Genomic DNA, 24,546 nt, shown 5'->3' with positions numbered 1-24,546 from the left:
TATTTACTGGGCTGTCAACAAGCCGAGGCCCACATCGGGAAGAAAGCCCCGTCCAGTTTTGTGCGGCCGGGAGCCTTGTCTTTACTGGCCTGTTCTTGTTACTGTCATGTAATATCCATGACAATCGTGTTGGGCTTTTTTTAGGGGCTCTGTGGGGCTCAATCGGAGGGGCCACTTTAAGCCAGGAAAGGCCTTTATTTATGTGGATTTGAAAGAGCCTTGAGAAGGCCCTTCCCCGCCAGAACCCTCTTCGGCAGGTCATTGCGGTTTCAAAAGGGTTTAAATGCGGAGGTTGCGATCAGTACTTCCATCACGTTCTAATAGACTGACATGAGCATTTGTGCCTGAAAGACAGGGGAAAAAGTGATGCAGATTTTCCCTAAATTGGACTGACGCACAAAGCAGGGAGAGCAATTGAGTGACGAGGTAACCCCGCACCGCCTCTTTTACACTTCTAACCAGCGCGGCACAAAGAGAGCCGTGGGAAGCTGCTCAGGAGCCGGGCAGGGCCATTTCCATGGGCCATATGGAAATTTTGTTTTGTGTACAGAGAAAGTGTCTGATAACAGTGACCTTAACTGCCATATGTGGGCAGTGAATAGGCCAGAGGGAACCACTCGGCAATCTGACCCTCAACATATGGACCCGCCGCCCAAGGAGACTTTCATTGCCATCTCGCTGGCAACCCCGGGGGATTTCATTAGATTTGTTAATGAATTGCTCTATTGACTTATATCTGAGCTTGCCTCATTAGAGGAGAAGAACACAATTTTTATCTATGTTTTCGTGAAGGGGACCAGAGCGTTGCCTCCTTTGTGGGGCGGGGTGGGTAATCTGCGGGGCTGTCATCGGCTTTGAACTAATTTATTGTGTCCATTTAAGAAGGTCCTTCCTCCGAGCTTGTTGAGGCTCGAGCCCCACTTCAAGCCTCTTCAAATCAATGTTTTCCTTGTGAGCAGGATGTTTCCTCGGCTCCTGCTTGGTTTACAAACAGCCAGACATGATGCTGTCCGGGGTTGTGCGTCGTCAGGGTGCCGGCAGCAAGGGAGGCTGTGCGCCTCTGCGGCGTCACCTGTCAGGAAGAGGCTTTCGAGGCGGCATCACGCATTGTGCCGAGGTTGGCCATCCGCCTTCCCTGCCCACCACCGGGGGTTTGAGCAACACAGCTTTGTCCACCGTCGAAGGAGCTTCGTCTTGGAACATCGCTGAGTAAAGAACTGCCCCCCAACACACACACCCCACCCTTCTGCCCTGCTAACTTTGGAATCGTACAAATCTCCCCATATCTGAGCCTTATTTGTAATGGCTCGATTGTTTGGGCTTTTCAACGTGGGAACGCTTGGGTTTTAAAGCAATAAGAGCTATCAATTAACATATTATTAAGGGTAAACCAATAAAGAAGCCATTATGGTTAATAGCGAGTGTGGAATCACAAGGAATTAGCAAAATGAGATTCAATAAAATGGAAACCATAAAGATAAGCTTCTGAAGATTGGATCTGGCTTTTTGAGCTTAAGTCTCAAATAAACAAATGAATGATACCCACCAGAGCCTGCAGTTGGTTCTTCTTTCCCAAGCCTACCAAGGACAGGGGACCTTTCTGAGTTGGACCAAGGAAGGTTGGTCAGCTGCAGCTCGGAGGTGGTTTATCTCCTTGGGGGGGGGGGTGGAGTGGGGGGTTGGCTAGATGGAGGAAAAAGCAGGCAAACCTTTAGAACACACATAAGTTGAGCTTAGTGTTTCCTGTATGAGTCCCTCATAATAAGATGTGGCACAGAAGTCCCCAAGCCTGTGCATTGGCCACTCTGGCACTTACTCTTGGCACATGGAGAACCCCCCCCCCCCCCAAATTGGGAAAATGCAGAAAACCTTCTATTGACGTCATAGTGAAAATCTGGGGCTCACAGAGATCCTGAAGCAGCAGCAACGTTGGGGCAAGGATGCAAATATTGCCAAGGAATGTGCATCTCCTTGGAAGGGTGGCATGAGGTGTGGCTGAGGTCACTGTCCCTCGGCGACTAGGTTCTCCAGTTTAGCTCTGTCCTCTTCCAATGTCTCAGAGCCATGCTGAAGCAGCAGTTTTATTGTGCAGGAGAACAAGCTCATCAGGGCCATTGGTGCCCAGGGAAGACTCAAACAAAGAGGAACTCCCACATTGGGAGAGAAGGGTCCCACAACACTTGCTCTGGGCAAGGGGAGTGTCCTTGGAACAGAGGGCCTATAAGATTTGAAGACATCTATATATGAGAATTAGGTAGAGGGGAGTTATATAAGCTATAAGAGTATAAAATACTTAGCTAGATTTTACCTGCTTTTATCAACACAGGTGCATTGGGTTCTTTGCCCTGAGTTCATGCTCGCTTGAGGTTGACTGTTGCTTTTATAATTGAAATACCACTTGGCTGGGTATAAAATTCATCCTCTCTTTCAGAATTTCATAGGCATTTGCTCCACTGTCTTTTGGTACCAAATGTCACACTAATTCTTTACTATTTGCTACTTGGTTGGCTGCATTTCATCATTGAAAGCTTTTACTTAAAAATGTTTTTCAGAAAGGACTAGGGGTGCTATATTTCATGATGTATTTTATGTTTGAAAGCATTTCCCTATGGCTTTTACGCTTGCATGACCACTTGACTTGGTATAATAATTTACGTGGGTCACACGTTCTTTTATTCAGAACTCTATAGATGTGCCTTAATCATCTTTTGGCTGCGAATGTTCTTACCTGGGGTTACTTCTCAATTGCCAATGCTGTGATGTGGTTCCTGGGTTCCTGAAGAAACATTCCTTTCCCCTTGAATTCTAAGAACTTGGCCCAGGAATGTCTCAAGTGTCACTCATTCTCCATCAGTATTTCCTGGAACCCAGTATTTCCATGTGTACCCTTTTTCTTCATTTCAAGGAAATTCTGCGCTATTATGTCTTTTCTTTTCTTTTTGTTCTGTTTGTGGGATTCTCTAATTCAAGGTCACTAATTATCTTTATCTTGCATAGATAGAGTAGGCTTTTAATCCACTGATGGCTAACATCAGTTTATTATGTCCTCCATGCCCTCAGACTATAAGCACCTCAGAGGAAGAAAAGCATTGTATTTATGTTTGTTTCTTCAGAGCCCAGAACATAATAGATGCTCAATGAGCAACTATGGAATTAACCTGCACATGGTCTTGTCAGTTAGACTTTAAACTTTATTTTGAGAGAAGTTGAGAGAGATTGGAGGTTTTTGATGGGGAAGGTAGTGGTTGACATGACCTCACATAGCTTCAAAGTGGGGTGGGCTAGAAGGTGAGGGAGATGCTCATAATGAGTGATGATAGAGAGTAGTGGTGGCCAGGGATGCTGGTTTAATAGGAAAAGTAGACAGGGTGGATAAACATGAATATTTTTAACTCTTCCAAGGAAAAGTCAGACTGGCACATCTGCTGAGACAAGAGGTGGCTAATGGAAATGGACTGGCCTTTGGTTCCAGGGAAATAACTGGAAAGTTCTTTAGTCCCTCTTCTTTTGGGGATTCTTTCCTCTTAGATGTGCAATTCATCAGTTGATCTCCAACACCGAAGTCCTCCAAAGCATGTTATATTTTAAAATATGTATTTTTGCATCCATCAGAGTCCTGGCAGGAAAGACATCCACTGGGCTTGTTTGAAGAGAGTTTGGTTATGACGCTGTACAGAGGTATGAGCAGGACTAAAGGGACCACATGGGATGTAGACGCACCAGTAGGAAGGTGCTAACTCCCCTAAGCTCAAAGGCGTGAGGGCAGATAAACCCGTGGCACCTAGAAGAGTACCTGGCACATTTTGATGTTCAGTATTTATTAAGTAAATTAACAAGTCATAGCCCTTAATTCACTAGTTTTCATTTGTCTGTTTACTTCTGTATGTCACCCACTGCCTTAGGAGGTCCTCCCATTGTTATAACTGCAGCACTACCACCATGCCTGGTGGTGCCCAATAAATGTGCGTGTGTGTGTGTGTGTGTGTGTGTGTGTGTGTATGAATCAATCAATGAAGGCTCTTTATTCCACAATGTTAATCCCAGTCCCATATGACTTTTGTTCTGAGGATACAGGACTGGCACCAGCCATACCCAAACACAGCAAAGATTTTTCGGGTTCTTTGCTGATCCTTCCTCTAGTTCATTCTCTTACTTTTAGTTTGTCAGACACTTATTGGTTCCACATGTGTGACTAAGATGATGAGCACAGTTCTAGGGGCTGGAGTATTGTGGGCAGTGCCTACATAAAGAAATAGTGTTTGTAAGGCTGACCTCAGGGGTTTAGCTCTTTGCTTTCAGATTGTGAAGTTTAGTTTTCCTTCAAGAAAAGCAGTTGCTTTGATGGATCTTGTTCATATGAGAAATAGAAGCCCCTTTTGCTGATTGTGTACCCTTTTCCAGGAACTGCACTAGTCACTTAATTAAACACATTAATGTCAACTTCATGTCAACACCATGAGATTGGTTCTGTTTCACACTCAGTTTGCAGAAAAGGTAACTGAGCTTTAGAGATGCAGGGTTAACTTGTGCCATGCCCTAGAGCTAGAAGGTGGTGGAACTGAGATATAAATACAAGCCTGATAATCTCTAAATCTTCTGCTTAATCTCAAATGCCTCTCTGCCACCATCCTACCAAGAGTAATGCACTGAGTGTGTTTGTTGTAAGGTGATATATTCATAGGGGTAAGTTAACTGCTGTAACAAACAACTTCCTAGACTTCAGTGATGTAACATAATAATTGTTTATTTCTCCTTCATGACACAGTCTCAAGAAGATCTGCTATGTGTATGTGTGTGTGTGTGAGAGAGAGAGAGAGAAAGAGAGAGAGAGAGAGAGAGAGAGAGAGAGAGAGAGAGAGAGAGAGAAAGAGAGAGAGAGAGAGAGAGAGAGAGAGAGAGAGAGAGAGAGAGAGAGAGAGACTGAGCATGTGCACTCCGCTCCATGAAGCCATTCAGGGATTTAGTGGCTCCATTTAATGGCTCCCCATCCCTTAGGCTTTGAGAGCTATCCACTGAATTTTCTTCATGTATCTAGCACATGGGGAAACCAAGAGTGAGCACAGCTGATGCATAGAGGGGTGTTTCATGAGTCAGGCCTGGGAGTGGTGTGCATAATTTCTGATCACCTTCCTTCGGCCAGCACTCAGCCTATGGCTGCACCTAACTGCAAAGGACACTGGGAAATGCAATCTGTGTGCCCAGGAGGAAAACAATATGAGATATGGTAAACACAAAGTAACCTCTGCCACAGGAGAGAGAGTAGTGTTCCATAACTGAGTTATATAGGCAGATTTTAGTTTTCCATGTTATTTAAAAAAAACGAAAACAAAACAAAACAAAACAAAACAAAAAAACTGGCAGAGGTCTGAGTCAGCCAGAGTAGTAGATAATTAAACAATCATTTATACAGTCGAATCTCACCTGAGCAGAATTTTCTGTTAATGTGCTACTTTGGTTAACATGATATTTTGGTTAAATGAGGGCTAGCCAAGAATTCTTTTGGTTTCAAATCTTACTGCTGAAAATCTTTCCAAGATGTGGTGTTTCACGTCCCTGCCTCAGGAAGTTCAGTGTGGTAAATTCAGTGAATATCTTCTCAGTGACTGAAGATCTCACAGGGCTTCTGGGTTGCCATGCTGAATAAACATCAGTGTCCAAGATACAGGCTGGGATGTGTGAAAAGGAGAGGGCGCTGAGCTGAATCAGCAGTGATCGAAAAAGACTTCTTTGATTTTTTGCTCCTAACCTCTATTGTTTTTATTTCCTTTTTCTGATGACAAAAATCATTCATAGCCCTTGTAGAAATGCTGGAAATAGAGAAAGCTAAAAATAACAAAACAAAGTAACTTCTAATTTGACAAGCTGGAAACAGCCATTATTAACATTCATTTTTGGTTATATTTCCTTCATATTTCTTCCCCCCTTTCTTGCTCTTACTGTCCCTCTTGCATATTTATATAGTTGAGTTAATAGTATAACTGTAGTTTTAGATCTTGTAATTTGTCTTAGTAACATGAGAATTTTCCTTTGTCATTAACATTGCTTTGAAAAGATCGTTTTATACTCATCATAACATTCCACTATGAATTCTGATATTCCCAGATCTTTCTCTGTAATTAGGCTAACGTTTTTTTCCATTCAATATTACAAACAGCATGACAATAAATATAGCTGGACATAAATCTGTATTTGCTTTTCTGATTTTTTAAAAGAATAATTCCTAGAGGTGGCATTATCAAGTCAATGGGCATAATTATTTGCAGGTTTGGTACCCTGACAAGCTTGGAGGGTATTTTAATCTTTACTCATTTGCCAAGTGAAAATTGAGTTTTATCAATTTTTAACTTACATTTTTTGATGCCAGAATGACTCTATGTGTACTAGCCATTTGCATTCTCAATACCTCATGTATTTCTATCCTTTGCCTACATTTTCTGTTAACTCAGTATTTTTATTGATTTTTATGACCTGTTTATTCATTAAGGATACTGTCTGTGTCATTATTATGGAAAATATTTTCCCATGGGTTTTAAAATTGCTGTTATTAGCTTATTAACTTGTAATCTTTTTTTTCTCTCTCTCCAGTGAATAGTGAAGGGACAAGTTTTTGGTTAACTGAGAATTCTAATTATTTGACTTCCAGTTGATTCAACAATCCAGATTTTGGGGGAGTTAACTGGGAGCTACATTGCAAGGTTATATGACATTTCCAAATGAAATAATGAAGCTAAAAGGGAACTTGAACTGGTTTCCGTTCCCCTCTCCTGTTCAACAGTCTTTTACAACTCCCTCCATATTGAGGGAAAATTGTTTCTTGGGGCTGAAGGTAAGGAAATTAGAAGGTACTGAGAGAGCAACAGAGCTATAATTAACCCCTTTTGATGATGTCAATAAAAAATCACCAGGAATTTCTGGGACAGGCCCTGGCATTTAAATAGCAACCCACTCCACACTACCCGCCCCAAAATCCTTGATAAGTAGAAACAGACAAATTTACAAAACATCAGTCTCTTGATTCAATTCCTAAGGCCCATCCTCAGATAGGTTTTGCAGGCCTAGCTTTCAGACACACACTTTTCACCTGGGAGCTCCTGAAGCTAGTATAACATCACCTAGCATGTAATAAAGTATATTAAATTGAACACCAGCTTCTTAGAGTGTTAATAATGCTACATTAATTAGGGGGCCCAAAAGCAAATAAATTTGAGAATTGCAGGATTAAACAAAGTTAAACAGGTTTCTTTATTGCAGGACTTATCAGTGCCTTTGATAGGCTACTATGCCTGTGAATCTCCAAGACAGGGTATTCAACATCTCCACATTTATTTGACCATAGAACACCCTTTTAAGGATGATTCTTTGAGAACAAACTTAGGCAAAACAGTCTTTGAAAAATGCTCACTTAACCCAAACAATGAATACTAATTGTGTGTTTGGGGGGCACTGTAACCAGCTGATGGAGGAGGTATTTCGTGGCATAAATAAATAATTGGGTAAATAGATCAAGGGCTCACTAGTTGTTAAAATCTTTTGCTATTTGTCATCCCATATAATCTTCACAACTCTGTCACTCGGGCACTGTCATTGATTAAGCTGTGTGGCTAGTGCCTGAGAGGTCTAGGATTGAATCCTGATTCTACTACAGCCTGGGTGACTGCAGGAACTTACTCAACCTTTCTGTACCTCAGCTTTCCCCTCTGTGTAGCTCAGATAATAATAGCACCTACCTCATAGAGTTGTGATGAGTGTTAAAGAAAATAGCATTTATACCGCACTTGGAACAGTATGTAGCATACCTTATGGATTCAATTCATTTTCGTTATTTTTATTCCCATATTACAGCTGAGAAAGCTGAGGATCAGAGCAGTTCAGTAATCTAATCAATATTGCAATGGCAATAAAGGGAAAAGGCTTTGAACACAAACGGTCTGACTTTAGAATTTGTTCTTCAATATTACACCCATTATGGTCTGTTTCTGTGAAGAGCTTGGCATCCTCACAGATCCTTCCATACAGTCTGTATAAATATAGAGCGTGTCTTGTCCAGTGGGGTAGGGATGGGCCCTCTTACTCGCTCTTCTATAGAGCAGAATTCTTAAAGTGGGAAGGACTAAATTTCCCAGCACCCCTTGCAACTGCTTGTGGCATGTGATCCGTTTTCACCAGTTGAGCGCCTCCCATCCGGATGGGGTTCTAAATGAATAAGTGCCCTCGTCCTTCTCTCTTCTTGCCTTTGAGAAATGGATGGAGATTGCTCAGAGGCCCCAGGGGATGGTGAGGTTATAAGGTGGAAGGAGCCTGGGTCTCTAAATCACCACTTGGAGGAAAGATTCTCGCTGACCGGGTTCACCTGCTTGACTAATACGTAGGTGAGCGAATAAACATCTATCGTGTGAAGCCATTGAAATGCAGGGGTTTGTTTGTTACAGCAGTTAGCATAACATCCCTTCACTAGTGCAGTCAGTGCAGACATGAGTATTCACAATCTCTCCCCAATGCTCCTCTGAGCAGGCTCAGATAGCCCCCCTGGTTCTCGTGGAATCACGGGCTGGTTGGGTCCTTGTGGAATAGTTGTGTGTCACACCCAAAACCCAGGTGCTGGCAGGCCTGAGCCTGGGGGGTGGGGGTGGGGGGTTATTAACAAATGACCTCGCAAAACCTCTGGACTCTGAACAGAGGAGAGAAAGTAGGGGAGGGGAGGGCACTGGGCTCGCAGGCATTTGGAGATGGCTTCTGCTGCCTTTGGATCCCTAGGAGCACATTTTGAGTTTGTCGTCAAATGTTTACTGCCAAAGGAATGAGGAGTGTTAATAAGGAAAGGAACACCAAACAGCCCAGCATAAAAGCCAACGAGGGTCATAAAGCTGCATTTGCCACTTACAGTGTTTCCATAGTTGGAAGAAACACTTTTCCTGGACAAAAGATATAACTATATATCTTCTGCTTTTATGAGCTGCAGATTACTCTAATTATCATAAAAAAATTACAGCCGCTAATAAAAATTCTATTATAAGTTACTTATAGTAATCTCTGGGGTACTACACTTAGCCAAGACAAGGTTGTAATTACATTACACTGCAGGGAGAGTTTGTTTCTCAAAACTTCTGAAACACTAGCTGTGGTTTTAACACCTTAACAGTTAGGCCACCCCCTTGCCTCTTCTCCCACCTCCTCCCCAGTTTTTGGTCAAAGGTCTCCTTGTTGTTTTCGTTTTGCAGGATGTGGTTTGAGCCTAGAATAATGACCCATCTTGGACGCAAATGACGCAAATGCACTTTGAGAGTTACAAATATCTGGGTGGATTTGTCCTCCCCTGGGGAGGCCGGTATGTCAATGGAAGGATGTAATAGAAGGGAAGACCTGACAATCCCCACCCAAAGGGAAACATGCTTTGCAAAATTGGTGGAAGCTATGGAGTGTTCGTGCAGAACACAGTGCTACGTTTTTTGTTTGACAAGACAACAATCGGTATTTTCCCTTTTATAACAACTATTTTTTTTGGAATTGTCATCTGTGAGGGTTGATGACACTCCGATGACCTTAAAAACTCTTGCCAACGATACCAGTGCTTAACCCGGTAATTTTATTACCCTCCCTCCCTTAATTCCTCTGCCTTTGAATTAAATATCAAAACAAGACGCTCTCCTCGCTCACTCCAGTGACTAATGATGGACAGTAAATAACCTCAAAGTCCAAGGAGTTTAGCTAAAGTTGGCCCAGTGGTCATTCTCCTGAATAGGGTTTCAATTGCTCCTGCAAAGGGTGAATCAACATCTTAATGAATGGGCCTAGAAAATGAAATAGCCCGTTTGAGTTGCTTTAAAATAAGCAACTTATTTTGGCAATGACTCGTGGCACATTAACTGCTATCAGTAAGGGGAAAAGTATGTCTCGGAGCTTTCCTGGCTCATTTTAAAGAGACACTTTGGAGCTGGGCTGTCGAGGGAGGTTCTGAGGGGGGATTCCTGTGGTCAGCATAGGGCGTGGGGGTGAGTGCCGAGGGCTTCTTAGTCAGGGCGCTCCAAATAGTCTTGAACCACAGCTTGACCTCCTGATGGGGAGGCAGTGGGTAAAAATCATTACACACTAAGATTTCATCCCAGAATAATTTGTTTAGATTTTAATAACTGGACAAAGGACGCTGGTGGGGAGTTTTCTATTTCCCTGCTCCTCCAGGCAATCTTGGGCAGCTTGTTTCTGATTTGAGAAAAAGATTTGCTTGGAAGAAACCTACGTATGGTCTGTCTTCTCCACTAGAACACAGATCTCATGAGGGCAGGAATTTTGTAATGTTCCTTAATGCGTCTTGAATAAGTAGAGTAGCACTGAGCGGAGATATGTGTCTAACAGATCCTTCCAAAGGAATGAATAAATGAAGGAATCGTCAGGAAAAATTGAAAATAGAAATAGACAAAGAAAGATTCCTGGGTATCCCATCTAGCACCCCCTTCCAGGTTACTGGTTTCCATAGGATCGTGCACTTTCATTTCTTTGAGCTAGTTTACGTACTTTATCCACTGATTCAAGATGGTGGTGGAACAGACATAGCTGCTTAGAGTGTTGAGGGCCAAGCCTTACAGAAATGGGGCCAAAGGAAAATTATCTTTGCCCATCAATCTGCATACTTGGCTCCAGACAGTCGTGGAAATGGTGTCCCACGTTCAGCCCAGGCCCCTGGAAAAGGAATGCACTTTGGCTCTGGAAACACCTGGGTTTGAACTTCTCCACCATCCGTTGAATATGTGACCTTGGGTGATTTACTTAGCTCCTCTGAGCTTCACATCTGTAAAATAGGAAAAATACACATACGTCCTAGCCCAGTGTCAAACAAAATCAAGTCCCTAATAAATCCTGCACTTCCTTCTCTGTTTAAAACCGCTCCTCACTTCCTGCTGTGATTCTGCCTAAACTGCACCTCGCTCCAGCCCAGGTTCATGACCGTCCCAACCACACCTTGCTGTTCATGTAGCTTCCCATGTGTGCAGGTACCTCATGCGCAAATCACATTTCTGTTTTCAGAGCTTCACGTACCCAGGACAAGTGCAGCGCACACATCCTGAAGGGAGCTAGGACACGCCACAGAAGTGAACGGTACGCTTCGGAGGCCAGAAACACTGGGTTCGTGAGCCAGGTTCCCCTCCTCCTAGTTGAGTGGCTTCAGCCAAGTCACATAATTTCTAGGAGTCTCAGTTTTTATCATCTGTAAAGATGAGGATTTCAAGAGAAACTTCCTTGAAAGATATACATGTAATGTGCCTGACATGTAACAGTTGGTCAGTAGTGGCAGCTCAGAAGAAAAATAAGCACAATAAAAAAATTCCCTTCGGTATTTGGAAATGGGAGAGCTCCAGTGTTATTTCTTCCTCTCTCGTCTTCCACTCCTCATTTTTCCTTGGAAGTTAAAGAAGTAAGATGTCAACTTGGCAAAGGGACTGCTCTCAGTAGCAGCGTCTGGCTCTCTGGTGAGCTTCCCGGTACACATGTTAGGCGCTGTTTCAAGGCCTTTTGGGAAGTGAGGCTACTGATGAGGTGTGGGGCTCTGAGATGTCATTTCTAACAGCTCGGCTTAGATTTGGAGCGAATTGGAAGCAATGTCATCAGCTCAAGCTGAGAAAGCACCTGAACAAACCCGTTGTTTCAGTTATCTATTGCTGTGTAACAAATCACCCCTAAACTCAGTGATTTAAAACTTTGATGGCTCGTGATTCGTGGTAGGCAGTGTGGACAGGTCTCAACTCAGCAGGAATGGCTCATTCCGGCTTCACTTGGAGTGGGCTGTGGTGGCTTGATGGGGGCTGGAGGATCCAAGACGGTCTCACTCCCTGATCTCGGTGCCAGCTGTCACGTAGAGCTCGGGGCTCCCCCACATGACTTCTCTCAATGTTCAATAATGTAGACTGAGCTTCCTCTCATGATGGCAAGAGTGTTCTGGAAGGAGAAACAGGAGGTGCAGGGACTCTGAAGGCCTGACCTCAGAAGTCGCATATCACTCGTGCCACATGGGAGTCACAGGCTGTGGGGACAGAGTCCCAGAGAGCAGTTTTCAGGCTCTCGGCCTCACGTGGAAAGGTACTGGCTCGGGTAGTAAATGGCTGTCAGCTGTGGCTAGTTGGCCGTCAGCTGTAACCAGTTAGCCAATTAGCCACTGATATAACTGCCGTGGCTGCCTTGGTTGGTTGGTTGGTTGGTTGGCAGGCAGGCAGACATGTGGACCACGGATTGCAGATCGGTTGGATCCTACTCCGTGTGTCTCGCCTGGCCACCAGCGAGACTATAGTAGTATGACTCCCCTATTTATGGCTCCGTGGGTGTTCCTTTTTGGCCTCACCGTGTCCTGCATTCTTATGTGGGGAGCGGGAGCTGAGACCCTGCATGACACAGGGTCATCCAGATTCACGAGGAGGGGAAGCAGCTTCCATCTGTGGTTGGGAGACGCGGCTCCCTCACACTGTGAAGGGCATTCAGGATGAGAGGGATGGTTGCAGCCATCTTCAAAGCCGCCTACCACAATCCTCCTTATCGTCACAACACTCCCGGTCCTCCCACATGCAAAATGCCCTCCCTCCCCCTGCACCGATCACAGCCAATCACACCATTGGTTAGAAGTCCAAGATACAGTCATTGAAATCAGGTCCAGATGCAGATAAAACTCCTCAGGAGAAGCTCCCTAGAGAGCTGTAAAGAGAAAGGCAAGTTATCTACATTCTTACAGCCCCTGTACAATGGTGAAACACGGAGAAGATACCTGCAAAGATACTTCCTTCCCAAAAGGAGAAGAATGGGAAGCACGTAATACTCACTGGTCCATAGCGATTCTTAAATCCAGCTGGGCACACATTGCCAGGGCCCCGTCTCTGGGGACATGGAATATTAGTTGATCATGACTGCATTCTCTCTAGAAGAGGGTCCCTAATTCCATTTTCTTCCCAGCCTTTGTCTCAGCTCTCTGGGACCTTCCCTCTGTCCTGTATGGGTTCCTTCTTTTTCATAAGCATTGGCTTATATACAAATATGCACCTCTCAGCATGCTTACCACTTATAGAAAGTTGGGAGCCCAGAGGACTCTACATTTTGAATGGTTCTCGTCACTTTTGATGCAAACCAGGGGCGCTTTCAGCAATACAATTGTCATAAATACTTTGTGGGTTATCTATGAATCTTGATGGTATTTATTATATGCTCCAAAAGCCATACCCGTAACTCTTTCGGAGACATGCTTTAGGATAATGTCCTTCAGTTCCTAGTTTTGTCTAGCTGAGAGTTTCCTTGGTTTAAATAGCTTTAAATCTTTCGGAGGTCTTAATAGGGGTCTTATGGCTATGCCTTGATCTGATTTGTACCGTGAAGCCATGCCTTCCTTGAGAATATTTTTGCCAGCTGGAGAGACTCTTCTGGGACTGCTGTATTTTCTCTAAATTCTGCTTGAAAATGGACTAGCTTCTTCTTTAGCGCTCTTTCCCCACACTTTATCATAAACAGCTGCAAGAAAGCAGTTGGCACTTTCAGCATTCTTCCTGGGGATCTCCTCAGATTCACAGTTTCACTTATCTTTTGATATATAACCACCACCACCACCACCATTCAGCTGGGTAGCTCACCCAGGCTCCACATGGTGTCATGTCGGGCAGCTCAGGTGTAACAGGAGGATCCAGCCTCAAGTGAGTCGAACTGGCTCTGTTCTAAGAGCAGAAGTAGGAGGTGCTGGCTTGTTAAGGCCTGGGCTCGGATGGCACAGCATCTCCTCTGCTGAATTCCCTTGCTCAAAGCAAGCCACAGAGCCTGTCCAGATTCAAGGAGAGGGAAAATCAAGTCTATCTCTTATGCGGAGACTGAGATGGGAGGAATTATTGAAAGCCAGCGTCAGAGACAACCTACCATCCTACTCGGACCGCTGGTAGAGCTTGGTGTTGAGGTATAGCTCCTGTATAGAGCTGGCACGTGGTAGGCCCTTAGTAAACATCTTGAAATGAACAAATGAAGGAGTGAATAAGTAAGCAAGTAAATGAGTGAATGAATGAGTAGGTGCTTAATGAGTGAACGAATATACGAGTAGATGAATGAGTCAATGGATCAGTTAGTGGGTGAGTGGAATGGATGAACAAATGAAGGAGTGAAGGGTGTGAAAAGAAACTCCTCTAAAATAGAGTGGCAAGCCATCCCCCATTTGTGGGCAATATGAGGTGCAACCTCTTCCCTAGAAACCAAGCGCAATCATTCCACGTAGCAAGTCCCCCGATTCTCCTCACCCAGCTCTCATTCTTCCACCCTAGAAAAAGAGAGGGTTTGGGTCCCCTGCCCTCACCTGAATAGGCTGAATAGATGAAATACCGTTCTAGCTCCTCAATTTGGCAAGGCTAACCCTTGACAAGATAGTGATCGGGCATCACAAACCCAAATACCCCAACTGCCATAATACAGTTGTGTGAAGTAGACCATCTGTTTTGCTATATTGACTGAAGACCCAGAGTCTCCAGAATCTCCCAAGATAAGTGGGAAATCCGGGCTTTTTATATGAACTCTCTCTCTCTCTACATGTTGACAATGGTATTGTTCAAGATAGGTTAAGTTATGCTGTGGCAACAAAGTAGTCCCAAATATTAGTGTCTTGAAGGAATGAAAATGTATTTCCTGTTAACACTACATTTCATCAGAGATATGCCGGGGGCTCTACTTTTTCATCTTTGCTCAGGGACTCAGGGTGAGTATAGCTGTCTGCTAACATCTCTCTCTCTCTCTCACGACATCCTGCTTCCTCTCTGCATCTCTATTTGCGAAGGCTTAGAAATGGTGGGATGGTGCATCCATCTCTGATTCTTAAAGTATCCGCCAGAAGTGAGACTCCCTTTGCTGACATTTCATTGGTCAAAGCAAGTCATGTGACCACCCCTAACTTCGCAAGGTCAGGGAAGGACAGCCTTACACGTGCCAGGAAGAACTGGACATTTTTGGTGAGTGGAACCAATGATTACTGTCCCAACTAATACGTTTTTGGAAAACCCTGTTCAGACCAGAGCTGGTCAGTAATACCTGAGCCTTGAGTTCAGGAGTGGAAGGTGTAATTCTTCAGTTCGCGTCTCTCTCCTACTGCCCTCTAGCCTCACTGGTCAGGCTATCGCAATTGGAAGCAGCTATAGGGCAGTTCAGGGTTTCTTAACCAGGACACTACTGACATTTTAAGCGGCGTGAGGCTTTGTATGGAGGTTGTCCCATGTATTGAAAGATGTTTAGCAGCAACCCTGGCTCCCACCCACTAGATGCCAGTAGCGCCTCCCCCTCCCAGTTGCGACAACAAGAAAAATGTCTGCCAGCGGTCTCCTGGGCGTGGGGGGTGGGGGGCAAAATTGCCCCTGGTTTCAATCTACTGTGACAGGGGAAGGACTAGTGGGCTTCAGGATTTTAGACAGGTCACTAGCGGTGTGATCCCACAGCAATATGCTTAATGAGTCTCGGCGATCTCATCTGTGACGTGTGGGTGCTACTGGGAGTTTCCCCCATGACTGAGATTCTGTGAGGCTGGAACAAGACTTGAATATGAAGAACCTGCGCAACCTGTCCTGTTAGGGCTTAGAGGTCTGCGTGTTACGATCTTGCCCGGTCTTTCTTTCCTTCAGATGAGATTATCTGGTGTCTGTCAGCTATCGGTGGTCAGTAATACCATTTGCCATCATAGTTATTACAGTTGCTGTTCATGGGAGCATCAAACACTCCTGACAGCATGCTGCAATTCATATTCAGTATCTCGAGTCGTGCTCACGACAGCCCCAAACGATAGGGATTCTTGTCCCTGTTTACGGTGATGCAGAGATGCTGCAGGCAGGTGAAGAGACCTGCTCAAGCTAGGAGGTAGTAGAGCAAACCAGATAGGTTACCCCTCTCAGGTGGTAGCTCTTCAAGAGTGTCACGAGAATAGCGCCACCTTGACAGATGGGACAAAAAAATGGAGGGATGTGTTGAGGATTTGGAGATGCCTGCCCAGCCCTCGTCATGCCGTCAGCTGCTCCACAGCCTAGGCCCACATCATAACTGTCATTATACCAACAACCACTTCCATTTATTGAGCACTCACTCTGTTAAGAGCCCTACAGGAGTGATCTCATTCAATCCTCACAAACAGACTTGGATGTCAATACTACGATGGTCCCATTTTACAGATGAGAACCCAGAGGCCCAGAGGGGGAAACAGCTGGCCCATAGTCACCCAATAAGGGAGTGGTCCAGCCAAGGGTGCAACCCAAATCTGTGACTCTCAGGTCCAGTCTTTGCATTGACACCCTACAATTATTGTGTGCCACCCTTTCCCAGACGTCAGGGTCCCAGGGACCCACTAGGTGTAGAGTCCCCATTCTGCCTTCCTTCGCTTGCACCTACTTGAGGTGAGTTCCAGGGTGATTCTCTTGGGTCTGCTCTGGCACTGGCTGCAGTCTCAGCAGGCACTCGCCCAACTCTCCGCTCCTCGCAGACGATGCTTCGGATTCTCCCGATGCTTTATTTCTTGCTCTGAGAGCTCCATTCTAGCCCAGGAGGTGGCTGTCAGGTACATAAACTAGGCATTGGATAGAATTACAGTGCTCATTCTCTAAACATGAATGGCACCCGGCGGTCACCCTGCCCTGGCTGGCCTGGTTTCTTGGGCAGTCGCCTCACAGCGCAGCCTACACCCTACCACCCAGCGAGGACTCACGCTGCCACTGAGAAAAAAATAACTGTATGACGCCCGTTAGGAAGGAAGGAACCGTGTGACTGAGTGGCCTGTTCGGGCGATGAATAGGTTTTCTCAGCGCACAGATAAACAGTTTACAGTTCTGAATCCTGTGTTTGATTTTCACATCTGCTCTCACTCTTAAGATTGGCACTGAAGGCAGCCAACCTTGCCCTTCAGAGTGGCAGTTGGAACCTGAGATCAGCTTTCCCTGACAACCCCCTCCCCCAGTGCCCTAGCTATGGGGCTGCCTTTTCGCGTTGTTGCTATTGGAGTGTTTTAACTCACGGAATGAAGGTTGTTCAAAACGGGAGATTTCTATTTCTTGATCTGACAAATACTTATTGAGGGCCTACTATGTGCCAAGTGACTCCCCATTGGGTTCACTGCATGACAGCAGTTCGGCATGGTGGAAAAGTGGTTGGGCATGTATGACAACACAGTAAAATGCATGGCTGGGCCAGGGACAAGCCTGGTCTAAAGGAGCTGCTCTTCCAGACAGCAGGCTCCCAAGCGAAACTCGTGCTAGTGGGTTGTTTTGTTTTGTTTTGTGTTTTGTTTTTTTAACGCCTGCCTTTTGAAGTACACGGAAGGAAAAGTTTTCAGATGACCAAATCTAGGAGTTACATTGTGAGTTTCCATAAGGTTTTATTTATTTATATTTGTCCATTGACCTTTTTGTTTTTTATTAAGACAATTTCTTTAGAGCAGTTTTGGTTCACTACAAAATGGACGGGAAGGTACAGAGAATTCCCATACATACCCTGCCCCCACACATGCACCGCCTCCCCCAACTGTCACTATGCCTCACCAGTGTGGTATGTTCGTTACAACTGATGAGCCTACATTGACACATCATAATCACCCCAACTCCATAATTGACATGATGGTTCACTCTTACTGCTGTATATTCTATGGGTTTCGACAAATGTATAATGACACGTAGTGGTCATTATGTTAACATACAGAGTGTTTTCACTGCCCTAAAAACCCTTGGCCTAGTCGTCCCAGTAACCACGCCCACTAACCCCAGACAACTACTGATCTTTTCACTGTCTACATAGTTTTGCTTTTTCCCCAAAGGTCTTAGAGTTGGAATCATACAGTACGCAGCCTTTTCAGATTGACTTCTTTCACTTAGCAATGCGCCTCTAAGATTCCGCGATGTCTTTTCATGGCTTGATAGCTCATTTCTTTTTAGCGCTGAATAATATTCCATTGTCTGGATGCTCCCCAGTTTCTTTACCTCTCACCCACTGAAGGGCATCTTGCTGGTTGCCTCTAAGTTTTGGCATTTATGGATAAAGCTGCTGTAAACATCCATGTGCAGGTTTTTGTGTGGACATAAGTTTTCATGTCCTTCAGGTAAGTACCAAGAAGTGCGATTGCTGGACCACTTGGTAAGAGTATGATTAGTTTTGTAAGAAAGCACCCAACAATCTTCCCAAGTGGCTGTACCGTGTTGCATTCCCACCAGCAACGATGGGATTTCCTGTTGTTCCACATCCCTGCCAGCATTTCCAAATTGTGACCATTCTAATGGGCATGGAATCTGTTACAATTTCCACTCCATCCAAAGTTAGATAAAAGGAGGGCTTGGCTGGTTCCCAGAACCCAAGAACCTCAGACTGAACAACTGAACCACAGAAGGGGCAGAAATACATCTGGGCCCCAGGACTTTCTCGCTCTATCTCTTGTCTTTGATTCTGCCTGGTGCACCCATTCTCTCTCTCTAGGGACCTTCTTCCACACGTGGTGGAAAATGGCCACTGACTGATCTGGACCTCTCATTTGATCCCCAGAGACAATCTGCCTCTTTTTCCTGCTCCTACCTTGAAAATCCCAAGGGGGGTGTATGATTGGTCCAGTTTGGGTCAGGTACCCACTTCTGGACCACGCAAGTGTGATGGGGGGCCAAAGGGGAGGGGGAAAGGTCATAGAAAAAAATGATCCCCCCGGGTGGTAATGGAAGTTTTTCCCAGAGGCAATGGCGGTGTAACTGGACACACAGAACAATCAGGCATCCATGGCCCTTGTCTTGGGCTTTGAAACATTGTGGCACGTGGATGCTCAACCTTCAGTTTGCAGAAGAATACCCAGGGGCTGGTGAAGAACTGGACTCTCAGGCCACAATCCTAGAGGGCTTTGCTTTGGTAGGTCTGATGTAGGGCCCAGAAATCTTCATTGTTTTCACAAGCTCAGTACATACGAATCTCACGGGTCCTCAGACCACAACTTGAGAAAGGTGGTAGTGGAGACATCTGGTCTTACAGGAGTCAGGGTAGGAAGAAGAGGGGGTGAGTGGTTAAATATTCAGGAACTGAGGCATTCTGCTTAGGGGAAAAGCTGAAGGAACAGGGAGGGGGTTCCCACCTGAGGCTGCTGCCACCCACAGAGACCACCCATCCCCTCCATGCAAGGGGAACATAAGGGAGCCTGGCTGCATGGAGGGGGGTGGGTGGGGACGCTGGGGCTGCCATTCATGCATCTGTTCAATTATTTGAGTAATGCCTCTCTCCCCAACTGGACTGCAGGTCCCATAAGGGAGGGACTGTGTCTACTATAGAAGCAGATATGTGGAAGGAGGTCAATAAGTTGTTCTTGAATGATTAAATGTGTGAACAAGTAAGTGAATGAAGATCCCAATGGCGGAACTTTCTGTCCCCGGACCCCATTAGCCTTCATCTAAGGCTGAGCATTTCATTGCACTGATGGGCTTGAGTGGGACCATCCCTCTTAATTCTGCTCTCCCCGCAGTTCAATCAGAAATTAGACAATCTCTAAATTCCCGTGAACCTTCCAACACCTTCTCTGTACAAAGCTGGCACGACACTGGGACCTGGGGGAGACGTTAGTCAAGAGGGGCCATGACCAGTGGAAATGTGACCTCCCAACCCTCCTACTGGGTCCCCAGCACACTGGGGCCCAATGATACCACTGGGTGGCCAGAGCTGCCAGCTCTCCTAGGAGGTGGTGAAATGACCCCTCGTCCAGAAACAGAATGGCCAGCTCCTGGGACCTAAAATGGACCTGAGGCAGAGGCTTGGGATACACTCAGGGTAATGATGAGGCTTATTTACATAACTTCCCAAATGGGAGGCGCAGAAAGTAACTGAAGATGAGATATTAGAGATGAAACAGATGGGTGAACAAGGCTCCACCGGTAGAAAATGTAGGGCAGCTGCCAGATGCTCACTCCACAACTGAGTGGCTTCTCAGAGAGACCTGGGCCCCAGCCAGCCAATGACCCCTCAGTGGGGGGGGGGGCACAGAATGAGGCAGGACCCCCAAGACTACAGGCCTTCCTCTCCCAATCACACTGTGAGTGCCTCTAAAACTGACGTTATAACCAGTTTTGTGTCCCTAGCCTGGGACTGAGACAGAGCAGGTTTTATATAAATAGTGACTAAGTGAGTCAATCAGTCAATGAACAAATCTCACAGGTGTCTTTCCTCCTCTTCCAGGACTAAGATACTAGCAGTGCGGCACCTGCCTGCCAATGTTGGCTTCCTGGCTTCTACAGGGCTCACATTTTTCACAGCAGGGTTTGGTCAACCACAGCTCTCTCCTCTCCGTCCTTTTGCTGTGCAGGTGAGGAAAGGTTCTGTGAGCTGTCTGCTCCCAGGAGGCTGACACCCTCTGCTTGAAGGCAGCCTTCCTCTGGGTGTGACACTGGTCGAGTGATGTAACTTCTCTGAGTCTCAGTTTTCTGTTCCGTAAAATGGGATAATAATAACCATCTTCTTATGAGAGTGTTGTGAGGTTCCAATGAACCATTTCAGATAAAGTGTTGTGGCTACCCTCATCATCGTCATCATCGGAGGATACAGACACACGGCAGACAATCAGCTGGAAATGGCAGGATGCTGAGTGAAGAGTGAAGGTGCAGATGTGAAGAGATGTGAGGTGGGGGGTTTACTTTTTGTGCCCGGGACACAGAAAAACTCATAAAGCCAAACTCTGTACTCTGTGTAAATAGAGATGCCACATTCCTTCCTGGGAGGTGCTTCTTGGGCTCCTGGGAAGTCAGTGGTGACAAAGTAAAGCCAGTGCAAGACCCTGATTCCTCCGGACCACACCATGGCTCCCAGCCCTCCTCTGAGGTTTGGAGCCTTACTAGAGAGACTTACTAGTTTGTTCTAGTCTCCCTCTCGCACACCTACGGTCCTGTTTATCATCTGAAGGAACAGTACCTTCTGGAACAATAGCATACCGTTACCGGGTTTCTGTCCTTACCTGGGCTGACAGCATTTCCTCAAGTCTTTTGTTACTCTTAAAAAAAGAAAGTCCTTGCCGCACTGAGGCCATTTGCTTTGCAGACATCCAGCTCTGAGTTTCTCAAAACAACTGTCACCCTTCCCCAGGAAGCAGCAAACAGTCTGTACTCCCACATTTATCCAATGAAATCCATGACGCTGCCTGTGGGGGCTTCAGAAATGCTTTGCAGAGCGTGTTCTTTGCATGATGTCTAGGAAATGCTCTTCTGGGAAACGGTGGCCTCTTCCTGGGAGAGGGCCTGGATAGGAAGTGCTGGCCTTTGGGGCACCAACCCGCTCCCTTCTGCTGTTATCTCAGGGATTCTTGGCCTGTGAATGGTTCAGAATCTTCTGATTTGATTTCTTCTACCCTGCAGGGGACAGCATTGGGCAAAGAACTGTGGAATCCGTGTGATAAAAGAAGAAACATTTGCTTCCAATTATCCAAATTATTGTTTGCTAATTGAAGTACAAAGGGGGTCTTTTTTTCTCCTTTGGTTGGTATAAGCATCCCTTCCCTTAAATCTCTTTGATTGAGCAAAAATGCTTTTGGAGTGTTTACTTTAATCCATACATCATTTTCCTGATTAGTAGTTGTTAGTAACGTCCTTGTTCGCCGAGGCAAGCTTTAACCAGACAGCAGTTTGTCATAAAGCTGCAGAAACTGATACAGTTACATAGGCACTGTTGCCTTTTGTCACGTTGGCTGGATTCTTTTTCTCTACGTGGATAGCGGCTTGGGGGACAAAAATGTATGTACCACCGTACCATACTCATATGTACTTGCTCAAGAGACAAGTGTCGTCTTGGGTAGGGGTTTCTGGAAATAGACAGTGAGAGGGAGCTTTGCAGGCAGGGCACGCTCTCAGAAACAACACCTGTTGGGGAGTGAGGAGAGTGGGAGGCGTTGGGCAGGGTTACAGTGGCAGAGACCACATCCGACGCCGTGGGCAGCGTTGTTGCTGAGATGATCCTTCATTGATGTCCCAAATTGGGACAAAGAGGCTGGGCTTCTGTGCCCCAACACTGACCAGTCTTTGGGTATGAGCTGCCGGGGAGAGTATGTAACAAGGGAGAGTGGGTCAGAAGCTCCCGAATCCCCAGAGCAAACCAACGGTGAGCAGTTAGTAGCCATCACTCCAGGGTGGGGTGGGAAAGGAGTGTCTCAGTCCCCAAGGGCATCCGGTAGCACACCGTTGCATCCATGACACCCACACATACGCACACGTATTTTAAAAGCAAAGTATAGATTGACACATGTTATTTTTGAAGACACATATGAAAAGCACATGGAACCCTCTGTCAGCTTCAGCGGCTCAGACGGTGTGGTTCTAAACTCCTTCCAGAATGGAGCTCTGCAAAGTCTACGGTTGCTTTGTTTATTCTGGGCAGATGCAAAGAAGTTATCTCTGAACTTCTGCCAGCGATCAAAGGAACTGATGGTGTAGAACAGTTCCAGGGCCATCTCCTTCCTGCCCGCCATCTATCATCCCGAGCCCCAACCTCCTTTCTGAGTGATGACTGTACCCTAAACACATAAAATTAATCACCACTCGAGGCCAGCCAGGTGTCTTGCCTCCAGAAATGCAGCGAAAGCACAGCTCGGATCTGATAATGTCTCATAATTTCATATACAGAGCACTGTGGCGTCACTGAGAGCCCCTGACAGGTCTGCAACGTTCTGAGAAGCCACGAGCCAGCGCTGGCTTCTGCAGAGATCGTCCGTGGTTGTTGCAGGTGAGGACCCTGTTTCAGGTAAGGAAATCACACCTTGACTCAAAGCAGTGCTAATTAATTCACCAGCTTCCAACAAAGGCGGAAGCTTACACTGAACAGCTCTGTTCCTTCTAGAAACTTGACAAGGGACGCTTTGCAGAAACTAGGCACAGGCTGGGGAGAAGCCCTCCACCTACACACTTAGCAGATTATTACATGATCCAATGAGGCTCTGATTTTGAAATTCCGTATGACAAGCCCTGCTTAACAGTGGCTGATAGCAGCCGTCTCTTGTACCCTGTATGTATATTTTAACTATGTGGCCCTCTGGCAATGTCCTGTACATTTCAATCAATCAGAAGCCCCATTTGCCAGCTCTGTGCAGAGTTCAGTGCTTCTGAGGATTTGGCAGAGAGAAAACAATCACGGAGATAGATATAAAAAATGATTGTCTTAATCTAATCACATGGCATTTCCAAGATCTAAATCCAAGAAGGAAACACATGCTAGCGATACACAGGTCTGCAAACGCCAGGCAGGTTTTTACCAACGAGCTTGACCTCCGTTTTCGATCAGTGGCAAATCCTTATAACTTGGCTCTAATTGAGAGCTTAGCTGTTGCTATTAAATTCCTTTTCAGAAACAATACTGCCGACATGGCTCCCCTTACTGAGAACATTCTCCCTCTCTATCAGACACTATCCATGTGGATGAGAATTAAGGCAAGCACTTTATAAAATAACGCTCCCCAAAGACAGGTTGACATGTTTGATTAAAAGAAGACTCAGACAGAGTCTGTGAATACAATAAAGCCGTCCTGCATTACAATTCCACTCTCCCTTTCCGCTCGGAGCCCAACAAATATACAGCCTTGTGACACTTGACGCAAAAGAAAAGGAAACTGAGTCTCAATGCTGTGACCGGGTGCCTCGTCAATCTCTGTCATCTTGTCTGCGTAAAGTGCTTCAGAAAGCCCAGCCTAGAAAGACACAGCCAGTGGGTCCTGGGAGGGGAGGCTAGCCTGCATCCCAGCCTTGGTGCTTGTAATGCACAATTCCCTCAAGGGAAAGGGACGTGTCTGTCCAGCTGCAGAGCCAACAGACACCCAGCTTCCTGGCTGGTTAGTATGCTAACAGCAAGCAGTACCCGGGATAAACAGGCGCCCTCTGAATAAACCAGTGGGGGCTGTGGGATTATTGCAACCCAGGCGAAAGAAGCAAACGGGGAACACAGAGCTGATAGAATAACCGGAAGGGAAGAAAGTTCATATCACAGATACTCAGAGTTGAAAAGGTCCGACAAGTCGCCTTGTCGTCCTGAACCTGTACAGATGGCTCCTGGTGACAGCTGCATAATAAATAGTGCTTGGTGAGGTCACCAGCCCAGGTTTATTTGACTGTATATAAATGTGTGACGGCAACGCTCTGCTACTGGCCTCGCTCGGGCCAGGTACAACAATGCATTTAACAGGAAAAAATTAATAAAATGAAATCAAATCAAATCCATCCGAAATTCAGATTCATCCTAGGTTCACAAATCAACAATGAGGGGGAAGAACCCATATTAGTTTTCTCAAGCTGCCATGATACAGTTAGTTATTTGACAATGATCTTGGGGCTGAAAAGGACCTAACCATGAACATTCCTGTTTGTTTTCAAATCAGGATTAGTGAGTGTTAACCTGAGGAGGGAGTTCGGATGGTCGATCCATCATCTCCTACTGGAACCAAAGCTCACCCAAAACGATAAATGCAACCCAGTCCACATTGCTTTCGGTCACACCAAATGTTAATACGAGTATCTTGCCAGTGTTAAACGATGAGGCATCGAGGTAAACAAAGGCAGGCTGCTGCATTCGAGCAGTTCATTTTGTCCT

The 24,546-nt window shown here is 45.7% G+C and overlaps 1 protein-coding gene across 4 annotated transcripts in view; it reads left to right on the top strand.

The window, feature by feature from the left end:
* The window catches only part of LOC141567512 (uncharacterized), a 290,200-nt gene that overhangs the window by 255,825 nt on the left and 9,829 nt on the right, over positions 1 to 24,546 (top strand). For 3 of the 4 annotated variants that reach the window (XR_016022095.1, XR_012490185.2, XR_016022096.1), the window contains exon 3: positions 22,593 to 22,692. The gene's annotated coding sequence lies outside the window, so the exon portion shown is untranslated. Of the gene's footprint in view, positions 1 to 22,592; positions 22,711 to 24,546 lie in introns of all 4 variants that reach the window. The other variant, XR_012490182.2, reaches the window with a different exon arrangement.

This window comes from Rhinolophus sinicus, chromosome 8 (assembly GCF_057876585.1).
Source record: "Rhinolophus sinicus isolate RSI-liver-muscle chromosome 8, RSI-T2T, whole genome shotgun sequence".
NCBI classification, from domain to species: domain Eukaryota; kingdom Metazoa; phylum Chordata; class Mammalia; order Chiroptera; family Rhinolophidae; genus Rhinolophus; species Rhinolophus sinicus.
The sequence above is the reverse complement of the archived record's forward strand: the minus strand, read 5'-3'. Positions and strand labels throughout refer to the sequence as shown.